The sequence below is a fragment of the Mus musculus genome, chromosome 2, assembly GCF_000001635.26.
Source record: "Mus musculus strain C57BL/6J chromosome 2, GRCm38.p6 C57BL/6J".
Taxonomy (NCBI): Eukaryota; Metazoa; Chordata; class Mammalia; order Rodentia; family Muridae; genus Mus; species Mus musculus.
In genome coordinates, this window is record NC_000068.7 from 126520121 (window position 1) to 126547010 (window position 26890).

Sequence of the window (26890 nt, forward strand, 5' to 3'; positions counted from 1 at the left end):
CATCACGTGTGCTAATAAATGGTGTATCTTAAGTCGTCTCTTGGAACCGTGTTGGCATTTCTTCCGGTTGGGGTTCTAAATGTCCCATCCCATCTCATCCCAGGGAACCCAAGCAGGTGACACAAGGCACTGCACAAAATTTCAGGATGAAGAACAGGGGACCTAGGGTGTCATGAAACTTGCAGGCAGTAAGTGGCTCCCTGGAACCTCAGAAAAGCCATTTATGAGGCAAGATGAATTGTGGGTCCTGCTTGTTGCTGACGTGAGCTTGCGGACAGAAGGCCTTGGGACCTGTGTCTAGCAGGGCCACAAGAGGCAGCGAAGAGGTTGTGCAACTGTGGTTTCAGTTGGAATGATTTTTTTTAGATGTATTTATTTTATATATGTGGGTACACTGTTGCTGTCTTCAGAAACACCAGAAGAGGGCATCAGATCCAATTACAGATGGTTGTGAGCCACCATGTGGTTGCTGGGAATTGAACTCAGGACTTCTGGAAGAACAGTCAGTGCTCTTAACCGCTAAAGCATCTCTCCAGCCCCCTTCCACTAGTTTTCAATAACAGGATTATTGTTGAAGTAAAAATGAGAAGATAAGATATTTTAACTGAGATCTTAAGTATAAAAGGGTGTCTTGGTGAATCTTATTCTGTAACTTCTGCTGTTGGTAGCATCTTACCAGATTTAAAAGTCTATCAATCACAAATCAATAATAAATTTATTCATCGGCAATCTTTTTTTTAACTATAATAATAGGTTACTGGGGAATGAAAATAATTTACAGTTAAATCTTTACCACTGACGAGTACATGTTTTTAGAAGATTTCTGCCTGGAGGAATACTGTCCCAATTATGCTGTATCTTTCCAAGCAGATCATCGGGCACACGGTTTTTTCAGACCCACAGGAACGCTATTATCGGAGTGTTACTGCCATCTAGTGGACTATAGGAATAAATGCAGCTTAAGGCTAACGTGCTTCAGACTTTTTCCTTCTTTTTCTTTCTTATATATTTTCCCTCCTTTTTGATGTAGTATATGCAAAACAAAAAAAATGGAAAAAAATTTTATCAGTCATTGGAGGCTACTTTGAAATTTTTAACTTTATTCTCTCATCAAAAAACCAACAAACATTCCTATCCAGCCAAAACTGGTTGTTAGAAACACAAATAAAAGGAATTCAGAATGAAAATATTTTTTTGCACAACAAAATAAAAATGAGAAAAAAATAATAAAATGTGCTTAAGTGATTGTTCTTGCAAAGAGGAAATATAAGACGTTTATGCAGAAACGAATGGGTTTGGTGAGTTTCAGGAAAAGGTACACAGTGTGCCCTGACAGGCAGAGGGTAGAATTACTTTACTATATTAAGTTTAATCCATTTTAATCAAAGGGTAATTGCATCACTCCCTGCTTTTCCTAACCTCTCTCCAACCCCTCCCGCGTCCCCTGCCTCCAACCCTTTCACTGTCCCCTCCCTTGCTCTCAAATGGACAGCCTCTTTTTCTTTGATGACTATTGAGACATGCAGATATGTAAGTACAGTCTGCTGCGGCTGTGTGTGTTGATTGTGAGGGTGTGACTTCGGGGTGGCTATCTCCGGGGGATCGTCTCAGGGAGAAGCTAATTTTCACTCTCTTAGCAATTATTGTCTGTGGGTCTTTGCCTAGGAAATGAACGGCATGAGATTACCGGCTTCCACGTTACCATTTCACCTGATACTGCCCGTTGTTCTGGTCCTGTTTGTGCAGCCATTTCTATGAGAGACAGTCTCATGGCAGACTTCCTGGTAGTCTTCCCACCACCTCTTCCTCTGTGTTTCCTGGGCCAGAGATGCAGGAGCTGTGATGATGCTCTGCCCACGGGCACTCGGGTTCCCGGGAACCATTGTCTCCCTCTTATGTCCAGCTGTGGTGCTCTGTAACGGTCCGCATTGGTGTAAAGAGAAGCTTCTTTGAATAGGATTGGAAGGCGCTTATCTGTGGGCACAAAGATAACATTTAAAACATAGTTAGGAATTATGCTGGTCTAGTAAACTGGTGGTACTAGATTCTCTTCTAAAGTCCGTGACCTCACTAGCCCCAGGAACCTGGCCTAGTTCCAGTACCAGACATGATTTCCTTCCTGTCAAGTCGGCATAAAGTCCTATTAGGCAGCTGTTGGTTGCCACCAACGTGTGAGTGCCCTTATTGCTCCCTTATACCTAGCTTGTCATGCTGGCTATTTTCCAGGCTCCTTCCGCATCATCACGGCGGGGTGGTAGGACTAATTGTTTCCTTCCCTTGGCCGCTCACAAAAGAACTTCTGGTGCTATGCAAGCCAGGTTACAGGAAGGAGGCTTTCAGTTAGATCCAGCTCAAAGCATGCTTGTCCTATGTCCTACGGATGTAACTAACGTCTTCAGCAGTAAAGGCCTACCCTCAGGCCCTGGAGGCATCACTGATAATCTGTATTGTTTTGGGAGTCCTGTGCATATCTTAAAAGAGGGTACGGGGGAGGGGGTTGTTATTCTATGGTTCTTGTGATGAACACTGTCAACCCAAGTAGCATAACTTCATTTAAATATCTATGATTTAGGTGCACATAAAAAAATATGAGTCCTTGGGGCGTTATCAAACAACTACAGCGTAAAGCATGCCGCCTTTTCCTCCTCCTTCTTCTGTAGTGGCCCCCATTGGCACCCCTGTCCCGATTTTCCATATCCCCTTCATATCCCCTATAGTCTGTTGTCCCTCATACTCCCACGCGCTCCCTTTATACTTCCCCAGTCTCTGTGATTATTCTGTGTTGCATTCATGTCTGAGGACTGGGAGCACGGGAGAGTGGGAACATGTGACTTTCTGGGTCAATATAGTCTTTTCTGGGTCTGTCCATTTACCTGAAAGTTTCTGCCACACACACACTCCAGTGAAGTCCGCTTGACAGGCTGAGAAGCCTAAAAGCCACTCAAGAGGCAAAGAGTTTCACAGAAACTCACCTCCTGGAGTTTTGGCATTATCATTTACCCACATACTCATACCCTATTCCCACGTTGTCTGGTGTATGGATCTATGAGCTCTCTTTTAATATTTTATTATAAATGCCTTTTAAGATTAAATTCTGTTATAGTTACGTCTCCCCATTGTTCCAAGGTCCAGAAAGGAAGTTACCTATTCAGTTACTAATTAAGCATTACAAAAGACAGAGCCAGTAGCTCAGAACTGGTCTGCAAAATATTTACCAAGGACAGTAGCAATTGTCACCCAAACAAGGGAATAATAGAGCTAGGGAATCCCACTGAGACAGAGATCTTCTCTACAGCTAGGTATAGTGAGTTTCACATTAAAAGCAAGTTGGCATATTCTTCTGTAGACCCAGGAAATAGGGTGTTGGGGTATTGCAATATTCATGATAAGGTCTGTTAGTGCAGAACCCCTGGTGGTGGGATTAACAATAGACTAGTTTACACCTGGCTTCCTTCTTTTGCGACAGCAGCCTGGTCCCCACCTTCTTTTGATGTATACATTCCTTTAGTATTGCGTCACTGTAAGTTGGTGGATTGTATTTTGCCTGGTTTCTTGTTATTTCTTTGGTATAAAAAGTTTAATGCTCGACCTGACACAATACATTCAGATTCTACACAATCTCAAGTGTTGGTCTGTCTGTCACTCTCTGATGCTTTGCCCACCTGCCCCAGAGGATCCACGCAGGCAAAGAGACCCAGAGGGTCTGCGGCAAGTTTCAAGATTTCCTTTTTCTGTAGAAGGAATAGTATACCATTGTGTATGTTACCACATTTTCACTCCCATCCATGACGACAGGCATGCAGATTGTTCCCATCCTCCAGCTAGTGTGCACAGAGCAGCAGTGAACATGGCTAAGCAAGTGTCTGTGGACTAGCATGCTGAATCCTTTGGGCATATACTGGTCATACAGTAGATTTGCATAGCAGAATTTTCCCCCAATTAATTTAAATATACAACAAGAAGCCTGTGATTGGGCAGTGGAAAAAGAAGGCAGGTAAGGATTTTTAGCAACAGAAAGGGGACAGGTATGAAAAGGAAGGAAGATGGAGGGAGAGGAAGACAATCCAGATTCCGCGTAGCTTTAAACAGCCACAGGTAGCTATGAGTATCATAAAAGGGTAGAATAATTGGGATAACTTGTCTAATCTAGGGGGGCAGCTTGTATCATTATCAATTGTCTCTGAAATTATTGTGTGGGCATCTTGTGGATTGAGAATTTATTGATATATATAAAGCTGACTGATTAATTATGAGGACATAGAGTTTTGATTTACTGGGTTAAGGGGACTTGTGACAACTAGCTGCAGGGGGTGGATGGCTGAGAAGGTACAAGCAGTTCTGAGGTAAGTGAACTGAACCAGAACTGGAGCTGGGAAGACCAGACTGCCCCATGGGGCTAGCCTAGAGGCAGAGAGACCGCAGGCAGAGAGTAGCTGGGTATAGCTCAAGATGGGCCGTTTGGTTGTTTGGTTGTTTTTTTTTTTAAGTATTTCCCACAACAGATTTGTTTTTCATTTTTTTTAGGATTCTCCATACTGACTTTCAGAGTGTTTGTGTTTGTGTTTGTGTTTGCACAACAGTGAATGCCAGGTCCTCTTCCCCTCACCTGGGCAGCATTTCCTGTCAGTTGTGCTATCTGGGGTGAGATAAAATCTCAAAGTTGTTTGAGTTTGAAATTCCCTAATTGCTAAAGGTGTTCAACATTTTTTGAGGTCCTTCTTAGTGATCTTTATATTTTCTTTGGAAAAACTCTGTTTAGATCCCTAGCCTATTTTTCCCTATAGCAACTTATAATTTTAATTGTTTCCCTTTTTAGAGATTATAGTATAACTACATTACTTCCCCCTTTCCCTTCCCGCCTCTAGCTCCGCCCCCATACATCCCTCTTGCTCTCATTCAAATCCATGGCCTCTTTTATCATTCATTGTTGCTACACATTGTTGCATATGTGTATATACATGTAATATACATGTATACTCCTAAATACCTAACTACACCCTGCTCAGTCTGTATAATGCTACTAGTATGTATGTTTTCCTTTGATTGAATAACAATTGGTGTGCTCTTCCCTGTGGAAGACCGCTTTTCCCATTCTCAGCATTCTATGGCAAGTCTGTAGTCCTTGGCATAGTATCGAGGCCTCTGGTCTTCCCAGCAAACCACATTAGCATGTCTATTGCTGTTGTCCTTGTTCAGCTCAGGTTAGGACCGTCATATTGGTGAGAAGTCACAAGTGTAGTTTCTAACATTCCTAGAAAACAGTGACAGAGCAAATTCCCTGCACTTCCGGCTCTTATAATCTTTCTGCTCTTCCATTTACGGAGCCGTGGCTGCATCTTGATTGGCTGTGGTTTTCTGTGATGATCTTGAAAGAGAAGTTCCCTTGAAGAGGAGTGGGGAGTACAGTTCCCTGTGGATGTAAGGACAAATATTTAAAGTGTAGTTAGGAACCGTGCTGGTTTGGTAAAGTGTGGTTGCAGGCTCTCCTCCAGGATCCATGATCTGGGTTGCTGGCAAGGTTGCTAGTGTCAGGCATGACTTTCCTCTTGTTGAGCAGTCTTTAAGTCCAACTGGAGAGCTGTTGCTGCCTGCCAAGGCACTCACGCCATGACTGCGTCCTCGTGGGTATTGTGCTATGCTTGTAGTTGATGTGGTTCAGAGGCATCAGAGCTCCATTAGGACTTTTGGTTGCTTTTCTTCTTTGGAAACTTGCATGGTGCCTTCTGGTAGCTTAAAAGCTAGTTCTTAAGGGAAAGGTATTCAGACCAGTTCAAGCTTGGGGACTCGGGGCCACTCAGGGCCCTGTCTGAGGTTTGTCGCTTCTGTCTCCGACCAGCAGAAAAGAGCGACGACACAGCATTCTTCTCAAAGCAGTTTATTCAGGAACCTTTCAACATGCAAGCAGGAATCTCTCTCTAGCCCCCAATCGCAATCGCAACCCCTCAACCACGCCCAATCAGCCCAGTCCGCGTAATCTCAGTTCATTGGCCTTTGTCAAATGGCCTGATCTTGCGTCATAGTGCTCCTGCACAGCTCTCACGATGGACGTGGCTTATTTTCAGGTGTATGAGGAAGTCAGGTGCAAGTCATAAGACTTGGCTGCAGTCCCGGGCACCATCTTGGGACTACAGCCACACCCGCTCCCCACAGAGGTTCATGGTGTCTTCAACAAAAGGGACTTACTTTCCACCTCTGGGAGACAACCAGAGGCAAGAGCACCAGCGGGTAATGTTTTGGGAGTCTCTCAGGCATTCCTGACCAACAACTTAAAGAATGGCTCCTCATGCCAGGTGTTGGGGTTTTCCTTAGGTAGTCTTTGGCTCTTGGAGGAATCACCATCAGCCCAGGCGAGAGAATCTAATTTAAACTATACATGCCTATTCATACACAAACTTACATGTATTATGGATTTCTTTCCTTTTAAGTAAATAGCCAATAGTATGATTCCTTATGACATTTTCAAACATCCTTGCTGTTCATTTACACTCCTCCTTCCTTCTGAATGTTTCTTTCCCAACCCTCATTAGATCCCCAGCCACCCTGCTTTCCCTGCTCCCCCATCAGGTCACTTACACTGCTGTTCCCCTCCTTGTTGCCCCACCACCTCCCCACCCAGCATGGGTCCCTTTGCGTCTCCCTGGTTTCTGCAGTGACTCCAGGATATGTACTCACACGCAAGGATTCAAAACTAGGAGCCTCTGCAAGGGAACATGTGACATCTGTCTGTCTTTCTGACATCTGTCTATTTGGGTCTGGGTTACTAGCTCATCAGGATGATCTCTTCCAGTCCCATTCACGTGCCTGCAAGGTTCACTGTTTCCGATTTCTTTACAGCTGAATATTATTCCATAATGTGCATATTGCCACATTTTCATTATCTATCCATCTGTTGAAGGACATTTAGGTTATTTTCATTTCCTAGCTGTTGTGAACAGAGCAGCAGTGGACATGCTCAACAAAACTCCCATGGTAGCCAACCACTTTCTAAAGGCCTGTCCTATGAGCTGGAACCCAATTAAAGGTGCCAAGGGCCTGTGGCTAGACAGATCATAGGCCCTAGGCAAGAAGCTACTTCTATTATTCTGCTGAAAGGGCAGAGTATTCGAATGATTCCTGGTGACTTACCACTGTATCCATGGATAGAAGGATCTCTCAGCCCTCATCAGAGAAGCCTTTCCTTGCAATAGTCAGAAATTAGTACAAACCCTCAACGAGTGCAGAGAATAAGAGGCTGTGGAATGCTCAGCTCTAAATGGGATGTTCATACCACACCTCTTCCCACAAGGAAAGGGGGAAAGAAAAAAGGCGAGCTCCAGAGGTGGTGGGTAAGTTCAAGGATACAGTGTTTTCTGGACACAGCAGGGCAGCTGCACATATGGACTCATAGAGAGCAGGACAGTGGTGCTAATGACTGGCACCAGTCCAGACTGGATAAATCTGAGCGGGGAGGAGAGGTAAGTATGAGCCGCCACCACCTACTGAGGAGCCATTGCCATTGGATGGCTGCTGGGAAGAGGAAGAACTGGTCGTCTTCAGCAGTGTGACTCCTGAGACACTGACCACACTCACACACGCACGCACACATACACACAAAGAGGAAACCTCAACGTAGGGGAAGTAAGGAGGTAAGAGTAGACATGAGAGGATCCGGGGAAGGACTGAACGTTATCAAAATGCACTGTGTGAATTTCTCCTATCATTAGTAAAAATAGCATTCAAAAATAAACCCCACAAGAGCTCGTGGATCTAAAAGCATCCCACACCAGTGGCTCACATGAGGAATGTAGTTCCTCAGGACACAGGAAACCTTTAGTGGATGTAATATTTGAGTGTGAGGCTTTGAACTGCCCACCCCGGAGCATATCCTAGGCACAATATTGTAAGGAAATATTTGGTTTGGGGCTCGTAATGACCTGCAACGTTACCTGATAAGGTGAGTGTGCTGCTAGTGTTACTATTGATAAAGAATCCCTGGAAACTACCTTGTGCACTCTCAGACGCCAAGTACACAAATACAAGCATGCTTCAGGCTTCCCAAAAGGGATGGCTGTTTTGGTTTTTAAGGTATGGAATAGAGGACAAAACAACTCCAGTGGTGTTAGGCGAGGTGATAAGAAATGTTGTATTTCCTAGCTTTGTCCCTTGAAGGAACTGAGCACAGTGACCGTCCCATTCTAAAAGCTGCCTCGCATTCTAGCATGTTTATACCATGTCTAAACACCAGAGTCTAATAGACAGGTACTGAAAGACCCACAACGTGAGGACTCCCCCACGTTCTGACTCAGGAGAGGCGACACCCCAAAATCACCAACGAGAAACGGTCTTGCTGCAAACTGCAAGAGGATTTTTATTCAAGAGCACTCTCGGGCCCACGGTCATACACCACACAGGGGTAGAGGACTGTGGCACCCCAAGTAGCTGAGTAAGGGGGTATTTAAAGGAAGAAACCACAACTCAAGGAAGTGGGGAGGGCCTTGTTGGAAAATACCAAAAATACCAGTTAAGAGTCACAAGGAAATGTAAAGTCACAAATGTCACAAGGAATACCTGGTAATTGTGAGGGTTATTTCTCAAGACAGTTTCTAAGGACCCCTAACGATAGCACATTTGCATTGCAGGTTCTAGCAATGGTCAGGGTGGGTCAGGGTGACTTTCTTTGAATTAACACTCTTTGAACCCAGGAAGCGAGTGGGTGGAGGAATGTCGCTATCTGTTTTATGATTAGCATACCTTGGAGCACTGAGTTTATTACTCTTTCATTCCCCCCTTATTCTTGTTAGTAGTTCTAATCTTAGAACTAGACACTATCTTTTCCCTGACATACTTGATCCTTTAGGGCATGGTCTTAAAACTAAAAGCCGCACTGCACTAATCTTTGTTCTAATAAAGGTGACTTGCCTATTTAACACACATGGACCTATAATTAAAAGCAGAAGCAAAATCAAAAGGGGTCCCATAAAGGTAGAAAGTAGGGTGGTCAAGAGTACAAGATAAGGGCCTTTCTACCAGAGTCTCAAGGTTTTCTGGTGGAGACGTCTAATGTAGCAGGTCTTCTTCTCTTGAGTAGGCCTTCTGGAGCTGCTTTTTCGCTCGCTGTCTCACTCACTGGAGCACCTTGAGCCTAGAGAACAAAGGCTGGGAAAGCAGCATGTCAGCACTATGTACAGAGGCTATTTTTACCAGTGGAGGGGGGCCCCCTGTAGAATAATTTATAGGGGGGTCAGTCTAAACTGTCCAGGGGTGTTTCTATCCCTGAAGAGCATAAAGGGTAGGAGAGCTATCTAATCATTAGTGCCGGTCTCCGCTGTTAATTTGGTAAGGGTCCCTTAATGGTTCTATTCATTTTTTCTACCTGTCCTGAGCTTTGGGGCCTGCATGCACAATGTAACTTCTAATCATTCTCCAATATCTTGGCCAGTCCCTGATTTACCTGGGCAACAAAGGCAGGTCCATTACCTTGGGAAGATTTCTTTTAGAAATTTTACCTCATCATAGCACAGGCCTTGCAGCTTTTGACTATTTCTTCTGCCAAGTCAGAGAGTCCTGTAACATTGTAGTCAAAGGACCTAACCACACCTTTGAATTTCTTGGCCCCCAGGTGGGTCAAGCAATGTCCATAACTTGATAGTGCTCAGTGGTGTATCTAAAGCTGGTCTCTCTGATGTCATAATAATCTTTAGGCTCCTTGACTGCCAGGATCATTGCTCCTTGGGCCACCTGTTTGGCGGTTAGATCTGCCACCTGATTTTTTTTTTTTTTTTTTTAGCCACAGCATCTTAGGTCTTTCTCTGCAGAGGTCAACAGCCCTCTTTGTCTGTATATTGCTCTATACAGTGGCAAAAGCATATCTGCTGTCAGTGTAGACTTTTCTTTTGCCATTTATAGAGCTTGTCTTAAAGTCACAAGTTCAGCTTTCTGGGCCAACGTCTCTTTAGGGAGGCTGCTGGCCTAGATCACTTGCTTTCTGTTCACCACCATACTGCTGTCCCTGCCTTCTGCTTACCTTTAACCGTGAGGCTACTGCCCTCAGGCTAAGGCTGATCTGATCCTTCAGATCATTTCTTCTGCCAGAATGTCAGCGCAGTGATGAGTAGGTGCGGTCTCACACAGTGGGACAGCAGGTGGAATGAAGCGAAGGTCACTCGTTCAGTCAACAAAAAGTTCTGATGTGTCACAGGAGCGTTGGTCGTCATCCATCAGTCAGGGGGCTTTCAGATAATGCTTTTAAGAGTGTGAGGTGCCACTACAGTTCTTTGCTGTCCCAGAGTGAGCTTATCAGCATCCTTGACAAGCAGTGTTATGGCAGCAATAGCTTTCAGGCAAGAAAACCACCCACTGACAACAGGGTGTAACTTCTTGGATAGGTAAGCCACTGGCCTTTTTTAAAGTCCCAAAGTCTGAGTAAGGACTCCTCTGGCTTTTCTTGATCTCTTTTCCACATAAAGAGTGAAAGGCTTGGTTAGGTTAGGCAAAGGCTGGCCGTTAGTAGGGCCTTTTTTTTTAAGGCTTTTTGGTGATCTGGGGTCCACACAAACACTTCCCCTTCCTTGGTTAGGGGGTACAACGAGCAGCTAAGGTCACCAACCCAGGTGTCTAGAGTCTGTAGAAGCAGCAGTACAGGGTCCCTTGGAGAAGGAATTGGCTGCAGGGTTAGGAAGGGGAAGTATAAGATGTACTAGAACATATTTAGTTTCAGGAAATAAGACTGTGGTCAAAAAACAGAGAACCTGACAAAGAACACTGAAGGCAACCAAGATCAATAAGAGAAAGCTGGAGCAAAACACATGAAACTCAAGAAGGAAGACCAAAGCGTGATATTTCAATCCTTCTTAGAAGAGGGAGCAAAATACTCATGGAAGGTATTACAGAGACAAACTGTGAAGCAGAGACTAAAGGAATGACCATCCAGAGACTGCCCCACCTAGGGATCCATTCCATATACAACCACCAAACCCAGACACTATTGTGGATGCCAACAAGAGCTTGCTGACAGGAATCTGATATAGCTGTTTCCTGAGAGGCTTGCCAGTGCCTGACAAATACAGAAGTGGATGCTCAGCCATCCATTGGATGGAGCACAGGGTCCCCAATGAAGGAGCTAGAGAAAGTACCCAAGGAGCTGAAGGGGTTTGCAGACTCATAAGAGGAACAACAATATGAATTAACCAGTATCCTCAGAGCTCCCTGGGTCTAAACCACCAACCAAAGTAAACACATGGTGGAACTTGTGGCTCTAGCTATATATGTAGTAGAGGGTGGCCTAGTTGGTCATCAATAGGAGGAGAAACCCTTGGTTCTGTAAAGGTTCTATGCCCCAGTATAGGAGAATGCCAGGACCAGGAAGTGGTAGTGGATGGGTTGGTGAGCAAGGGGGTGGGGGGTGGGAGGGATGGGGGAGACCAGGAAAGGGGTAACATTTGAAATGTAAATAAAGAAAATATCTAATAAAAAAATTTTAAAAAGACACAGTCCCATAGTCAAGCGTCTGCCTATGTAAGGCCCTTGATTGGATCCCTGACACCTCAAAAAACATTCTACTATTCTATGTTTTTAAAGATTCATAAGTCAATACCAGTCATTTAGCAAAGGGAAAAGCAACATTGGAGAAATGGCTCAGAGAGATAGCTCTGCAATTAAAAGCCAGTACAGAGAGCCTAAGTTTGGTTGCTGGCACCACAGTGGGTGGCTCATAGTGACCTGCAACTCCAGTTCCAGAGCATCTGGTGCCCATCTCTGGCCTCCACAGGCTCAAGCACTTCATGTACACAGACACACACGCATACTCATAAGTAAGAGATATGTACTTAAAAATACAAAGAAAGGATTCAATGAGTACAGGCGGGAGGGGTGGAAGAAATACACTAATTGTGGCTGGGGCAATGACTCACTAGGTAAGAACACTGGCTATGCAAGCTCAAAGGCCTGAGTTCAAATCATGCATAAAAGCCCAGCATAGCCATGCACTCCTGTAACCCCAGGGCTGGGAGTGCAGTGGGAACATGAAGATCTGGGCCTTGCTGGTGTCCAGCCCAGCTCCAGGCTTGGCAGGAGCCTCTGCCCCAAGGGAAGAAGACAGGGAGTGCTAGAACAAGACAACAGTGTCTTCCTGTCTGCCCTTCAAGCTCTGCTTCCCCACCTATATAGCCCTGGCGATCACAACTGGTGAATATTGGGAGGGGAAGCAAGGTGGGACCAGCTAGGGGCTGAGAAACTGTGAGCACAACGGGGAGGCAGCTTCAGTGAGACAGCTCAATTTAATGTGGAGAACAAAGGCTATTTAAACCTTTGGGGGGTGACCGTACATCACTAGCTGGGGCCAGGGCACTGAGGGTGCCTTGCTTGTGTAAGAAGGAATTCCAGGTGCTTCTGGACATGACCTTATAAGGGGAGAAATTTAACCTAGCTACCAGGCTACCATGACCTCCTCCAGTAGGCAAACGGGTTACAGAGCTATGTGCTATGTGCACAGGGGCACAGTCAGTGGGCATCGGGGAGCAATCCTGCTACTGCCAATTTCAGATCGAGATTTTCAGGGTTTGGACATGCCTTGACGCCACTCCTGCTCTGGGCCTACTACTCATTCCCTCTCGCCTCCCCTCTGTCCCCCAAAGGCTCTCTGCCATGTCTGCTCATCCACATGCCACAGATATACCACACACACACAAGACACACACACATACCCACACACACATATACATACAAAAAACCATTTTAAGCAAACAGTAACTTCCTTAAAATGCCTAGTAATTGACCTTTGCAAGGATCATCACAAGGAGCTAAAATCACTTAGGAAAGTTAGTCTACAAAAGAAAATTTGTGAGACTGAGAACATGACTCAGTGAGTAAATTCGCTTGTCTCAGACACTCATGAGGACCGGAGTTCAAATCTCCAGAAGGCACACAATCCCAGTGCACCTAGGTGAAGACTCTCCAAACCATGTGGGCCAGCTAGCCTAGTGTCTATAGCAACACACAGTGGAAGGTGGAGAGGGACACCCGAGGTTGTCCTCTGATCTCCACATGTGTCCCATGACATAGCCACCCCTGCACTCACACATACCACACACACACACACACACACACACACACACACACGCACGAACACCTGTACACACACAGCCCTCTTTAAAAGAATATGTATATAACCTGAAACACCATTTTCACAGAAATACATAGAAATCACAGAGAACAGTGGACCTTCCCAGTGAATCTGAGCCAACAATGTGTTGAGACACATTGAGTACCAGACAATGTGGGAGCAGGCACCTCACAATAGAAGACCTGGAAAGTGCTTCCTCTGTGGTGTTCTGCTAAACTCCAAAACTCAGTCTAATATCAAACAAAAATTAAAGAACATTCCACAAAATAACTGGCCTGGGCTCCAAAAATATCAATGTTATGAGAGTCAAAAAAATAAAGACTTCTTGATTAAGGACAGAAGACGTGTGTGTTGGTTAAATTTCACATATACTCTGATTGGTTTTATTATTGGTTTTTTAAGTGGACTGTGTCCTCTCCCCAGAATTTATTTATTTATAATATATAGATAGGCAGCGCATCCATCATTCCTTCCTAGAGGACCCCGCCCTTATCCAACTGTCAGAACCTTGTCTTAGACTCCCAAGCTTCAGGAGCAATGTTAAAAATTAGGTTTAGTTCTTTATAACCTATGCAGTCTCAAGTATTCTTCTGTAGCAAGCACAAAGACAAACATCACTGGCATAAGTAGGAATGTGAGCAATGATGTATGCTAAATTTAGTATCAAAAGTACATCAATTTCAGCTTCCTCAAGTGCTATAACTGTAATTCAATAATGCTCTTGTATTTGAATGATATGTACTGAAATTGCATGGGACAAAAATATCATAATTTACAATTTTCTCTCAAGTGACCAATATCACTTCATCCATAAATATTTTACCATGGGTCTCAGAAAGAGAACCTCTCCTCTTAGGAGCTGAAGGGGAGAATGGCCCCATAGGAAGATCATCAGTCTCAACTTGAAAGACTCCATGAGGAATCCCTCACTCGGGCCTCAAGATAATAGCAGACCCCCAAGAACTCACAAGAAACCAAGCTTGATGCAAATCACACGAGGCTTTATTCAGGGAAAGCCAGAGCTCTGGGGATGACTCATATCCCACACAGGGGTAGAGGAGTAGACCCTGAGGGAAAAGGGGTCCCAGTTCTTATAGGTCCTTAAGGGGAAAAGGAAAAGAGGGGAGTAGGGGATTTCCAAATCTAAACAATGTCTATTCTAAAATGATTGATTCCTCAAGAAATGGATATGGGAGGGAAACAAGGAAGGAGTCTAATGAAGGTGCAGCAACTCCAGATTGGCCCTGACTGTGGTTGCTGGGGAGATTTTCCGACTCTATCGCAGCAACCAATATCACAAACACTGGCAGTGAGGTGCATCAGTGGGCACACACCTGGGTTCAAGGAACGGTCAGAACATTGGCAGACACACAGGTTTGAGGAGCAGCCAGAGCATTGTGCACCTCTATTTTTCTCAATCAGTGAAGCTAGTTCTACTAACAGTGAAATCTATTTTGCCAATTTCAGGGTTCCGTGACCTTTTACATTCTGTCAGGATCTTTCAAACTAACCCGGACCCCTGAGAGATCCTAGAGACTGAGCTACCAACCAGGGAGCATACACGGGCTAGTCCAAGGCCCCTGGCACATATATAGCAGAGGACTGCCTGGTCTGGCTTCAGTGGGAGAAGATGTGCCTAATCCTCGAGAGACTTGAGGTCCCAGAGAAAGGGAATACACAGAGGCAGAAGAGGAAACACCCTCTCAGAGGCAAGGGAGAGGGGAAATGGGGTGAGGAACTGTGGGACGGGGGTAAGGGGGCAGTGGCTGGAATGTAAATAAATAAAATTAATTTTAAAATAGCATAGGAGCCATAATGGAGTTCTTGCCTACTATGGGGAAGGCCTTAGTTTTGAGTGCAGCCCAGCCAAAACAAATGAATAACAAATAGTGTGCTGTTTTTAAAGCTTGGGTCAGTACAATGTAGTTGATAGACAGAGCCACTATTAGAAGTTAGGTTGATGAAATGCCAAGAACTGTAATCATAATTCCGACACGTGCTTGGAGGGAGAATGAGAGGATGTTGTGATTAATTGGTTAGGTCTGCCCTGGTATCCATTTAGTCTCTATTACAGTCTGGGTCATGTCAGCAGAGTGAAACACAGTAGAGATGAGGAGGCAAGCTCTGGTCCTGAGGACAGAAGAGCTCCTAGCATCACTACTGGAGGCTGATCTTAAAAGGCTGACCTCTCTGTCTCCTGAGACCAGAACTAGACCTGTTTTCCTACTACAATGTTAATATTAGAAGTGTGGGGTGCACACCAGCTCCCCTAAGCCTTGAAGAATCTCTGGCATGGATTCAGACCACTCATGTGGTAGGAAACAGCTATGCAGAGGAGTTTCTTAGTTTCAGCAATAATAGTAATTAAAAATAATGAGTTCAAGAAGCAAATTGTTTTAACAAAAACTGGGTTTATAAAATGAAATTCTAATATAGGTATTAAAACCAAAATTTCAAACAAATGAATATGGGGTAAAGAAAGAGAAAAGGGACCCACAGAGAATATGTTTGAATCAAGAAATAGGCAGAAAAGATGGATTAAGCATTCATATTATTGATACCCATGAAGAAGAAAATCTGCATGATGAAGAATTACATGCTTTAAAATGTATCTGAGAGGCTCTGGAGACGTCAGTAGGTGGGAGTTCTAACCTGCAAACCTGAGGACCCAAGTTTGAATCCCAGAAGTCATGGAGAAATGTAATGGATTTGGCTGTGTGTCCGTCACCCCAGCATCGTAGGCTAAGAAGACAAGAGGATCCTACAAGTTCCCTGGCCAGCCAGTCTGCCTGGAACAGGGAGCTTCCATTCCAGTGAGAGACTGTGGGATGGCTATTTTTGTCAGCTTGACCACATCTGGCAGGAACTACAATCCAGAAATGGAGTGCACACCTGTGAGAGAAGTGGGTAAATCCACTTCTAGTCTGAACCTTCGAGGTAAGAAGTCACACACAGCTTAAATCCAGATCCTGAGGCAGGGAGACACACCTTTAATCTGGGCCATGCCTTCTGCTGGAAGCCAAATAAGGGAATGGAAGAAGGAAGCTTTTGTTCCTTGCTTTCTTGCTTTCTCCCTGCTAGCAAGTCCATTCCTCCCCTTAAATTAGAAACTATTTCTTCAGAATTCCAGCATCTACTGAAGACCAGCTGAGACATCCAGCTGATGGGCTGAGAAACTTCTGGATTCTTGGAGTTTCCATCCATAGCCTGCCATTGTTGAATAAGCTGGATGACGGCCTGTAAGCCATTCTAATAAATTCCCTTTGTATATTTGTCATATACAATATATATTATGTAATATGTCATATATTATATATAGAGAGATTTGTTCTATAAGTTTGCCACTCCAGATAACCCTGACTAATATACCCTGTCTCAGGGAGATGAGGTAGAAAGCAGTAGAGGGAGACAATGACATCTTATCCTGGCCTCTGTGTGTGTACACTCAGACATGTGCACATGTTTATATGCGTGCAACACAAAAAGTATTTCAAGAAAAATTTATGGAACTAGAGAGGGGAAACCAAACGCACACATAGAAAATGCCCACTGAGACTTGGGGAAAAAAACTAACCGATAATTATCAACTTTAAAACAAATTCATATTAAAAATAGAATTTAGGAGCAGCAAGGGAGCTCAGTGAGCAAAGGCCTTTGCCACAAGACCTGAATTTGGGCCCCAAGATACACACGATGAAAAAAGAGAACTGACTCACTCAAGCTGCCCGCTGCCCTCTGTGCACAGAGACATTTGTAGTGAGATTCTGTTAAAAAAAATCATTCTGCCTAGAGACGTTTTTGGTTTGCTTTGCTTTGTTTAAATGGGGTCTCACTGTGTAGTCCAGATGGCAGGCATAGAACTTACTTTGTACACTAAGTTTGACGTTGAACTCACAGAGATCCACCTGCCCCAGCCTCCAAAGTGCTAAGTGTACACTCCCACACCTGGCTAGAAACTTACTTTTTTTTTTTTTTTTTTTTTTTTTTGCGAATTTCAGAGCTTTATTGGATAGGACAGAGGGCCACATTTCTGCCTGCTCACCCCTAAACTGTAATTGCACTGAGATCCCTGGTGATCTTCCTCATGACCTCCATTGGCGTCTGAAGAAAGTATGACCAGGAAAGCTCAAAGCTTCCTTCCTTAAACAAAACTTACTTTTAATATAAAAGATCATGTGTAAACTTGAATTGAGTGAAAAGAATAGTTGCAAAAATAGCTGACACCCTACATATAAGGATTCATGGTACACATTTAAAGTAATAATTCAATAAGAAGAAAAATGCATTGATTCCAACACAAATCTAAACAAATGAAATTAAATAAAATTCTCAATTGAAAGAGGTGAGGGAATATGGAACAAGCTCTATATTACATGCTTATGGTTTGAATAAGTTTTGTCTACCTTAAAGGAGAATTTAATTTCCAGTGTAAGGTATTAAGGAGGTAGAGACTATGGTGTGTAGAGTGGAGTCTTTAGCCTAAGGCAATGTCATCAGAATACAGTCCCAGATTAGCTCCTGATGGTTTTAATGAGAATGGGTGAGAGACAAGATGCAGAAGTGCAATCCCTGTTTCCTGGCATGTGATGATACCCTGGGCTCTTCCAGCAAAAAGAACATTACCCTTAATGACTCTACACCCTTTGACCAGAACTTTGAACCAAAATAAGCCTCCTGCTTTTCCAATTGACCCTGTTTGAGGTACTATGTAACTAGGGACAAAAACAAATGTGAAAATACCTAAATAGAATAAAGTTCAAGTAAATATCTATATATGATAAAAAAAAAAATCTTAGTGGAATAAATAGAAAAAAATGGACCAAGTTTAAATCCTAGGGTTTTTGTCTACATGTTTTTATTGATTATCTGGGAATTTCACACACTACACTCTGCTCACGCCCAATTTCCTTTGCAATTTTCCCAGGTCCACCCTCCAACCATTGTGCATCCCCCACCAAAAAGAAAAAAAAAATACACAAAGTCCAATTTGTGTTGCCCATATACACTGGAGCATGGTCATACTCCCAGTGACTAGCCCCTTAAAGATAACTGAGTTCTTCTCCATTCCCACCCCAACCCCTGCCAGAAACCATCAACTGTGAAGAGCTACACTTCTGCAACCCTATCACAATTTTTAAGGACTCTCTTCAATGGCTTCCTAGCTATACCGTTTCTTTTGTGAGGAGTGGGGAATGTAACAGAAGCCTTCAATGTCTCTCATTCTCAACTATGAGTCTGCAGCCACTGGCATCACTGCAATAGGAGTTTCCTTGACCATAACAGTCAGTCAAAGCACAGGCCACAGATGTCAACATGGTCTCTGGTGCCAGCGCGGGCCATGGAGGTCTTCAGAGGAGACCTAATCCAGAAAATGAATGGTTCTCCATCTCAGACATCCTGCCATTGCTCAGAGCCAAGGCAATCGTGCAGCTGGGCAGCAAGTGTTGCAGGGCAGACCCTATGCGAGCTCCAGGCTGCTGCATACTATATCCTGCCTGCCCTACTGAGCCTTACTTGGCGACAATAGGCCGAGTCCTTCCCAGCCTAGTTCACACACCTGTCACTGCCACCACCTATGTGCCGCTCCTTTCTGCCATCTTTCCCACCTTTCCATTGCACATTTATTCATCAAAGAGGCTTGCAAACTGTGTGTGTGTGGGGTGTGTGTGTGTGTATGTGTGTGGGGTGTGTGTGTATGTGTGTGGGGTGTGTGTGTATGTGTGAGGGGTGTGTGTGTGTGTGTGTGTGTGTGTGTGTGTTCCCAAACAGCTTTACATGCAAATACTTATTGCAGTAAGTCATTGGTCTGGTTCAAGGTTTCTGCTGCCCAAAAAGGGGATGATCTTGTGAAGTGGCTGAGCATCTGGAGGAGGGATCTGTGCCAGCTCCAGGACACTGCACACCTCTCTGCAATTAATGCTCCTCCGGCTTTCTACACTAGCTCCCCAGGTATGACCATGGACTACCGTACTTATTGCAGGCAGCCCCAGTCATGCCCCAAACCCCACCTCACCCACCCACCCCCAACATCAGGGCTAGCAGCACCAGCTACAGCAGCGGCTCATTGCTATGGGCAGGGTCCTGCCCCACTCAGCAACCAAATGTTCTTTGGCCTACTGAAACCTCGCTCCCAACCTGTCTCTTGGTTTTTAGTTTCATTGCTCTGCTCTAAGTGTGGCTCTGTTCTGACATCTTTCCTTCCAATTTCATGAGACCATGTTTTAAACACATCTTCCCATGAGACCTGCTGTTTTCAGCTATGTGGGAGAAACTGCAGGTTCTGCATCCTCCAAATCCACGCATCCCCTCAGAGCCTCTATGGGTCTCTCAGGCTCATCTGAGCTACTGTCGTTGCCATTGAACTCCCAAATCCTGGTTGTTGTTGGGTTTTATTTATTTATTTATTTATTTATTTATTACATGTAAGTTTTATTTATTTATTTATTTATTTATTTATTTATTTATTTATTTATTACATGTAAGTACACTGTAGCTGTCTTCGGACACTCCAGAAGAGGGAGTCAGATCTCATTACGGGTGGTTGTGAGCCACTATGTGGTTGCTGGGATTTGAACTTCGGACCTTAGGAATAGCAGTTGGGTGCTCTTACCCACTGAGCCATCTCACCAGCCCGTTTTTTTTTTTTTTAAATATAGTAGGTAATCATAAACTAATTTAATAAGGGAAGCAAAGTACTGAAGCACTAAGAATATTCCACCCCTGTCACCCCCCCCAAAAAAAAACAGCTGTAGGAGACCAGAATACATCCACCCAAACCATGACTACTTTTAAATGTTATTAGCATATATTAATTATGCATAGTAGTAGGCTTCAGTGTGACCTTTTCATACAAGTGCCTGGAATATATCAAGCACATTCACCCCTCGCCCTCTCTTAACCCCTCCCACTCTCATTAATTCCCTTCCTAACCTAACTCTCTTCTATTTCCATGTCTTTTTTATTTCTAAGATTTTATTTTTATGAGTACACTGTAGCTATCTTCAGACATACAAGAAGATACCATCTGTATCCCATTACAGATGGTTGTGAACCACTGTGTGGTTGCTGGGAATTGAACTCAGGACCTCTGCAAGAGCAGCCAGTGTCCTTAACTGCTGAGCCATCTCTCTCTCCAGCCCTCCATGTCTTTTTTTTAATGGCCTGATGAGTTTCTTAATGATGCTTACTGATCATAGGTGAGGGTTGGTTTACAGGAACTCGGATATGGAATCAGTGATTCCAGCACCAAAGAAAATCTATCTCACCCTTACATCAACCATTAACTACCTACAAACCCTCAGAGAGAGGTGGGGTGCCATGACACACCCCGACAGCCTGACAGGACCCATGCAGGTGATCACAGATTCAGGAAGTTTCAGAATCCCTCATCCGTGCCATGCCTAGAAGTCCACATGATGGACTCCAGCCCTTCCTTATTTCTGCCAGCTCTCACGTCCTTTCTGCCCTGTCTGCAACATTCCACAGGCCTTGGAGGGGGTAATGCAGATTTTCTATTTACAGCTGAGCTTCCAACAGTCACTTGTTCTTAATGTGTTGAGCAGTTATGAGTCTCCACCCACTGCCTACTGCCAAAAAGGACCTTCTCAGGCTGGCGAGAAGGTTCAGAAGGTGAAGGCATTTGCGTCAACCCCAACAACCTAAGTTCCATTTCTGGAGTCCAAATGGTGGAAGGCAAGAACCACCTCTCACAGTCCTCTGACCTTCATTCACACTCACAACTTGGCACACCCTGCCCCCCACATGTGCGCACACACACACACACACACACACACAGAGTAAAATAAATAAATAGAAAGCCATCTTAATATTTTATTTTTTAAAGAAACGTCTCCATCAAAGCTAACCACAGCACTCTCTATGGGCATAAACATGATCATGAGGACAGCAATTTGATGGGCATATCAGGTTCATTTATCAAAACAGTGGCTTCTCTCATAGAGTCTATGACCTCTACAGCCATGAGCTCTGACTGGATTTAAGTACCAGAGCAAGCCTACATCCAATCAGCAAGCAGTTGGTTACTTCCTAACAGACTTGCTGCTATGGCTCCTATCATCCCTGACTAGTCAGTACTGTTGCACACAAGACCCACAGTTGTATGCGCCTGTGTTTGGTGGGTTTCCCTCAGCGGCCTGTGTAGCATCTTCTGGCACTCTGAGAAGCTTTCAAGCTTGCTGCAATTGCCTTTCTCCGTAACCGAGAGCCACAACATAATGGTGTTTTCAGCAATAGGATTTCATTCTCTAGTTCTGCTGGGCAACCTACAGCATCCCCTCATTGCCTGTCTTGTTTTGACAGCCTCAGACAACCTCCCTGACCAACAGCTCTTAGAGTGGTCGTTCACTTCTGGCACTGGGATTTTCGTTTCATAGCCGATGGCTTCTGGGAGCAGTTTTATCCCTATGCACAGGGCACCACCCTTGAAAGTGTTGTGAATCAGCTTATCAAGTATCAGGTTTCCTGATGGCTTTTTCACACATTGTTATGGCTGACCCTCCCCATCACTGCCTCTCTTCCATTTTCTTGCCCCTCTCCTGACTTAGACTTTTGCACCCCCAGTATTTCTTCACCAACATGTGCTTATGTTCTGCAACCCCTGTTTAAAGAGCCCCCCTCTCTCTCCTCCTCTTCTCTCTCTCTCTCTCTCTCTCTCTCTCTGTCTTTTTTAGTGTCTTTTCTCTCTCTTACACAGAGAGAGAGAGAGAGTCTTTTTCTAGTGTCTTCTCTCTCTCTCTCTCTCTCTCTCTCACACACACACACACACACACACACACACACACACACACACACATACACATACGGCCTTTTTCTAGTTTCTTGTCCGTACACACACTCCTTCCCACGCAACGCACATGTGTAAAAACTAGAAGCCAGGGATCATGTGTGAGAGAGAACATGTGGGCTCTGTCTCTCTGAAGCAGCTTCCTCTCTTAAAATACTTTCTAGTTCCATCCACTTAGCCTGCTAGCTTCATAGCTGCCTTACCTTTATAGCTGAATAAAATCCCATTGTGGATATGGACTACGTTTTCACTGTGTATGGGCATCTAAGCTGCTTCCATTTCCTTGTGGTTTGTGAATAGTGCAGTAGTAACCGTAAATAAATATCTCTGTAGGATGTGGAGTTCCTTGGGTATGTTCATGGGGGCAGAACAGCTGAGTCACATAGGAGTTTTATTTTCAGCATTCTGGAAAAAAAGAAAGAAAGAACTCCATAAAGATCTCCATAGTGGATGCACCAATTTATGCTCCTACCAAGAGCGGATGAGGGTTCTGCGTCTCCCACATTCACGCCAGCATTATGGCCATTTGTTTACTTGGTGATCTGTCCTAACTCAAGTGAGACAGAACCTCAAAGTACTTTTACCTTGCATTCCCCTGGTGGTTAAAGATATTGAAAACTTCCAAATGTTTATGGGAGTTGTTAATTCTCCATTGGGGATTTTCCATTAAGTTCTTTTAATCCATTTTTTAAAATCAGACTTCTTGTTTTCTCGGTATTTAGGCTTCTTATGCATATTCTGAATAATAACCACGTCTTACATAGATAACTGGTGAATACTCTCTCCTTCCGTGGGCCACCTCTGCCATTGCATCTGCCTCCTTTGCTGAGTATAAGCTGTTTCCATGAGAACCATTTGTTGAGTGCAACGCCCCATGCAGGTGCTCCTTGCCTCTGCCTAGGTCTTGAATCATTTTCCTTGGTGTCTCCTACAGCAGTTTCAGAATGTAAGGCTTTAGGTTTAAGACATTTGATCTATCTGGAGTAAATTTTTGTGCAGGGTGAGAGATGTGGATCTAGTTTCAATCTTATACATGAAGCTATCCATTTGACCAGCAGCATTTGTTAAAGACTCTGCCTCTTTTCCAGTGTGGTTTGTTTGTTGTGGTGGTTATTGTTGTTGCTGTTGTTCTCTTTTTCTTTTGGTTTTTGGTTTTGCTTTTGCTTTTGCTTACTTGTTAAAAATCATGTGGATTCAGTCCATGGCCTTGAATCTGAGTCCTTTCTCCTGTTCCACTGATCTACATGTCTGGTTTTTGTGCCAGGACCATGCAGTTGTTGCTACAATATGTGGCTCTGTACTTTAAATTGAAATCAAGTATGCTACTAACTCCAGCAGTATTTGTTTGCTCAAGATTGGTTTGGAAACTCTTGTGCTTCCATATTAATGTTTTATACATTTAATTAAAGTGTAGTTACATCACTTTCCCTCTTGCCTCTTCTCCCTCCAGCTCCTTCCATGTCCCTCTCACTCTCAAATTGATAGCCTTCATTGCTGTTATTATTACAATTATTATAGACATGTGTACATGTGCAGAAATATATAATATAACCTGGTGAGTCCGTTTTGGGGTTTTGCGACTATGTTTTCATTAGTTAACTGTAGTTCTCTGTCTAGGGATGAGACCCTGTGTGATTTTCCCCCCTTCTGTGTTAGCATGTCTATTAATGTTATCATGGTTTAGGTCTTGCTTCTGTAGCCATACCTGAAAAGATAGTCTTTCAGCAGACTCCCTGATGTTCCAGCTCTTTCAATCTTTCAGATCTCCTCTGCTATGTCCCCTGAGTCAAAGATGCAGGTGCCGTGCTGCGGATGTAGCCGTTTGGCCCCCACCAACCACTGATCTCTGCCTTATGTCCAGTTGTGCTTTCCATTCGCTGTAAAGAGAAGCTTCTTTGATAGACGTGGTAGCTACATTTACCTGTGGTATAGGGATATACGAGGGTGTAAGGATAAGACTGAGCATATCGTAAGGAATCATTCTGGTCTAGCCAAGTGGAGGTAGTAGATTCTTTTATAAGATCCATGACCTATCTAGCCCTGGGAAGTTAGCTAAGCGTCAGGTAATAAGACTGATTTCCCTCCCTGTGAGGGACCCTACGTCCAATTAGACAGCTGTTGGCAACCACGTGTAAGGAGCTGAGGAAGTCTCAGGTGAATGCATAAGGAACGTATGAAGTCCTACGTAAGTGTGTATTATTGAAAGGACCAATGCTTCAGACTCAAGGGAACTAACTGGCGAAGGCTTCTCCATATGCAAATGTTGAGAGCATGTCCAGAAAGCATGGATTACAACTTCTTCCTCCCAGATGTTTACAGCCTGAGACTGCTCACCCATAGAGGCCTCCTCTGGAGACTAGCTGCCCCTCCCCGTGAGCTAGCTGTACATAGTAAACACACTCAGGTGCTGGTTGTTTTGTAGTTGGTGCCCTTCCATCCGAGTGATCACAGCCCACCTGACCCCAGCTTTCCTGTACGTGTGTCTGTCCTTTCTTTGGTCTCTGGTCACCCCAATCAAGTTTCCAGGACCAAGCTGTGCAGGACTCAGCAGCCACCAACATGTGAGTGACACCTATTGCACTTGTCACGCTGGGCTGGCCATTGTCGTGGCCCATAGGTGTCACCAATGCTGAGCAGGACAATTAATTGCTTCCCTCCCTTGGTAATGTTATAGTATTCTCTGCTGCCATGGAAGCTAGACTGCAGAAGGGGATCTTTCAGGTTAAATCCAGCTACTGGGTCCTTGTCTTAAGTGTGAGGTGTCTTCAGCAACAGGCACTCACCTTCAACTTTGGAGAGGCCGCAGGGGCAATAGCAATGGTCTGCACTGTTTGGAGAGTCACTTGGGCTACTCTGACCAACTATTTGAGGGAGGTTTCTCATGCCTGGTTCTGGGATTTCTGTTAGTCTGTGGTTCTTGTGGGAAGGATTACCAGCCCAAGTAGCATGACTTCCTTTAAGAGAGAGAGAAAGACAGACAGACAGACAGACACACACACACACACATACAAACTATATCTTAGACATGTATGTACAGACATACACTTGTATTATTGTGAAGATCAGTATGGAGAATCCTCAAAAACTAAAAATAAATCTACCACAAGATCCAGCTGAGTAACTCCTTAGCGTATGCTCAAAACTCAGCTTCCTACTCTACAGACACTCACTCAGTCATGGCCACTGCTGCTCTGCTCATGATAGCTAAGAAATGGCAAATAGCCTAATGGAATGGTATTAAACTCTAAAGAGAAACAACATTTGCAGGTAAATGGATGAAATTAGAAAATGTTATACCAAGTGAGGTAACACAGACCCATAAAGACAAACATTGCATGTTCTTACTTGCTGGCAGCCACTAGCTCTAGGTCCTCAGATGTGACTACAATATGGAGAACCACAGGAACCAGGAAAGTATAAAGGGATTGCAGCGAGCAGTGGGGTGCGAATGTCAGAGTTCAGGTGATGTGAAGGGTAAACAGAAAAAAAAGCGGGGGAGGAATTTCAACTAGGGAATGGGGACAGAGGTCACCAAAGAAGAAGGGCAAAGAACACCCAGGTTAATAAAGCCCCAAGGAGCCTTATTGTATTATGTTTACCTAAAATTAACGTAGGACCATTTTTAAGATGACTTTCTCGAAAAAGATTATTTATTCAATAATGTGAAGAATGTCACTGGACTTTTGATAGGCACTACATGGAATTTGAAGATTGCTTTTGGTAAGCTATGATACTAATTCTTCCAGTCTACAAGCATAGGAAATCTTTCCACCATCCACTGTTCACTGTAATTTCTTTCTTCAATGTCTTGAAGTTCTTGTAAAAACACCTTTCCTGCCCTTGGTTGGGGTTATTTAAGGGTGGCTCGGTTTGACTCTTGTTTGTTTGTTTGTTTGTTTTTGCTTTGGGGTTTTTGTTTTGTTTTGTTTTTTGTTTTTTGTTTTTTTTTTAGTGATTTTGCTACATTGTGTCTTTGTTTTTTAGGTCCTTATGAATAATTTTTATGATTTCTTTCTCAGTATGCTTATCACTGATATATAAAATGTGTATTGATCCTTGTAAGATGATTGTGTATCCTGCCTCTTTGCTGAAAATGTTTATTAGTTCCATGAGTTTTCTAGTAGAATTTTTTGAGGTCTCCTATATACAGGATCATCTCATCTACACCTAGCAGTTTTGATTTCTTTCTTTCCTGTTTGTTTTGTTTCTCTTGTCTTGTTGCTCTTGGTAAGACTTCAAAGACTAAACTGACTGAGAGTGGAAAAAGTGGACACCTTTGGCTTTGTTCCTGATTTTAGTGGAAAGACTGACATTTTCACTGAACATGGGCAGTAGGTTCGTCCTGTACAGCCTTTTTTGTGCTGAGATGTGTGCCTTTCAGTCCAGGTTTATTCAGAACCTTTAACATGAAGGGATATTGGATTTTGTCAGAAAACTTTTCCTACTCAGTGCTGGGATTTTGTGTAGCTTGAGCTTGTGTGGTTCTTGTGCCTGATGCCTCAACTACTGGGAATTCATGCGTACAACTGCCCTGTTGTGTACAGAAAACTCTGTTTGCTTACAGTACTCCCCCACCTCTTCCCTCTTCCCTCTTCCTCTTTGGCAATGATCCCTGAGCCTCTTGTTTGCTCCACTTTGACCATTTTTAGGTCCCTGTGTTAATCACAGTTTACTGAAGATGGACGTTTCTCTGGAGCAAGTTGAGAGGCATACTCACTTATCAGTATAATACTAAGTCATTAGAAGCCGGTGTACTATGTCCATTTAGCAAAGTAATGGTAGTCAGTTCTCCTCCTGAATATATGACATATCTAGTCACAGGTTTCAACAAGCATGGATGAGCTAGTGTTTCTTTAGAACCATGCATACATGGTCCTAAAGAGTGGCATAGCTACATTATATGGTAGGTTACTTTTTAGCTTTTTAGTTGTTGTTTTGTTTTGTTTGGGGGATTTGTTTTTGTTTTGTTTTGTTTTTGTTAGTCTTAG

General features: G+C 43.9%; 1 long non-coding RNA gene across 3 annotated transcripts; it reads right to left on the reverse strand.

Annotated features, from left to right (window-relative positions):
- Positions 1-1080: 1080 nt before the first annotated feature.
- Positions 1081-25821, reverse strand: Gm26697. 3 transcript variants are annotated; one of them, XR_003954058.1, is made up of 5 exons: positions 25248-25821; positions 24686-24856; positions 23608-23823; positions 22106-22307; positions 9746-10642 (listed from the first exon to the last, which is right to left on the reverse strand). It is a non-coding gene; the product is annotated as a predicted gene, 26697 (long non-coding RNA). The 3 variants fall into 3 exon arrangements; XR_866700.3 differs by lacking the exons at positions 9746-10642; positions 24686-24856 and adding an exon at positions 1081-1974; XR_866699.3 differs by lacking the exon at positions 24686-24856.
- Between the last annotated feature and the right edge of the window lie 1069 nt (positions 25822-26890).